Genomic DNA, 2,247 nt, shown 5'->3' on the forward strand with positions numbered 1-2,247 from the left:
TAATGAAATACTATCTGTAAAATTATCTATGTAAACAAACCTCATCACTTGAGAAGGTAGGTGATGCAGAAGTCGTGGAAGACATTTTGTCCCGTCACGCTCGCCGTACTGTTGGGGGGGAGAAGCGGTGGGGGGGAGATGTTCATGTTGCTGCGGTCTGCAGTCTGAACGCTAGATGTCGCTGAAAATTACACACTGTAGCTTTAAGCTGCTGGTTGCCACTACTTTGACGCTTTTGCCAGTTTGGGGTACTCAAAAATTTGAGTTTTTGTATCCTGAGCTTTAGTTCTCTAGCCAAGCTGAGATCACATTGAGTTTTACTGAGCGCTTGTTTTTCTCTGAGACTAAACTTTGTTTGTTCTTTGCCTTTCGGCTGGAAGCTTTCCTGCAAACTGGACCTTTTCGGACCGCTTTCTCCCAAGTGGGATCAACTGAGTCTTACACTGAGCGACGGATTCCAAACAGGAGGTTTGGATCCAGCCATCTTTGAGCACACTGAGATCTCTCTCCGAGTAAGGAAATCATCTTCACCACGACCCGTTCAAGTACCACAGGAAAACTGAGTTGCAACCAGCGGCTGCATCTTTCCACTCCGTCCGAGTTCTGGGTAAACCCTGTTCCGCCCTCCACCGAATCAAACAAACTCTGGAAGACCAACACACAGACTGAAGTCTAAATGTCTCTTCTTCTCTGGAAACGTGAGTGGCAACAAATCCCCTCCTTCAAGATTAATAACTCCAATTTCCCACTGAGCCTGAATCTAACAGTCTGTCTTCCCCTCGTGTTCCAGTTCCCGGCCGAGCAGAGTTCGGAGGAACTCTGCAACAAACTCAAAATACTCTTCAATAAAACCCGTTGAACTTTTACTCTGTGTCTCTCTGTTTGGCTTCACTGCATGTGGGTCTGAGCCTTAGAAAAGTGTTTTTTTTTAATTGTCTTGTTCCATTGACAAAATGTCTCTTTTCAATCCAAGAACAAATGCACTTATTCTAAGAAAAAAATTACTTATCGAGATTTCTATTTTCTCCAGGGTAGGATTGAATGCTGAATACTGTAAAATGTAAAAAAAAAAAAAAAAAAAAAATTCGAGAAACAATCAGATTAGGGAAGTTTAACTACTGTGACACAGGTATTGACGCACATGCTTTTTTATTTTAGCATAAAAAAATGAGAAATCTTACAGAGTATGATAGGTTTTTTGTTACTTACTTGTTTAGGTCTCTTTTATAATGTGGAATGAGAAGATTTTTCTTGGAAGAGGGAAGTCTGGGTGTCAGCGCTGCCCCGCAACCCATCCCAAAATCAACAGAGTTTAATGTTTTCACCTCAAATGCACACAAATCTGCTTTTTAATGTTTTTGAAATTTGCCTAAAGGCAGTAATCATTTTTGAAGAAGCAGAGCCCAAAATAGGCCAAATATTTTCTGTTTTTGTTGAGCCCATAACATCTGTAAACTCTATAGCTTCTTTCCGTCTGAAATTAGCACGTTAACGTGGGTTTTTCAAACCTGAAGTCGACCCACTAACAATTGACATATGGCCAAAAAGCCGGTTCTAACCCCCAGCTGGCAAGCTGTGTCATCCCGGTCCCCCACTGCTGTCTGTAATGACATCACTCTGGGTTAACGTTGATGATGTCATCAGATGAACAGAAATCAGAAAAGAAAACAATGGAGAGGCAGCCGGTGCGTAGTCAGTGTGCTTTATTGTTTTGCTTTTTTGTCCGTCCAATCTCTCTTTCCAGTGCTGCAGCATGTTTATCCAATGCAAGCAGATTTGTTTTGGCTTTCCTAAATCAGACTCAGCTGGTGCAATGTTGTGGTTTACATACGCAATCAAGGGCTACATGTGAAATAGCATGTTCACACAGGTCTGTTGTTCCCACTATATGCTGATTGGAGTTGAGCCGTTTGAAAGGGATTTTAACCTGATTCGCTCACAGAGTCATTTAACGTGGGTCAACATGGGTCAGTCTGCTGTTTCTACTGCCACTAAAAATGTTGGGATCCTGAGGCTTACCCACTAGAGGGCGCCGAGGATCCCTTCCTGGGGATTTTTTCTGTTACTGTTGGGATCTGGGGTTTTCTGTCTACCTTTCTCCACCAGAGGGCGTACTGGATCTCCTGAGGCTGGAGCTGACTTCACCAGCTGTTCTTCATCTGCTCATCAGGAGACCAGTACTTAAGTAGGCTGAGGACCACACTCCGGTGCTGGAGTGTTAGTCAATCATGGTACATCAAACCCTGA

This window comes from Cyprinodon variegatus, unplaced genomic scaffold (assembly GCF_000732505.1).
Source record: "Cyprinodon variegatus isolate N-32 unplaced genomic scaffold, C_variegatus-1.0 Scaffold354, whole genome shotgun sequence".
NCBI lineage: Eukaryota > Metazoa > Chordata > Actinopteri > Cyprinodontiformes > Cyprinodontidae > Cyprinodon > Cyprinodon variegatus.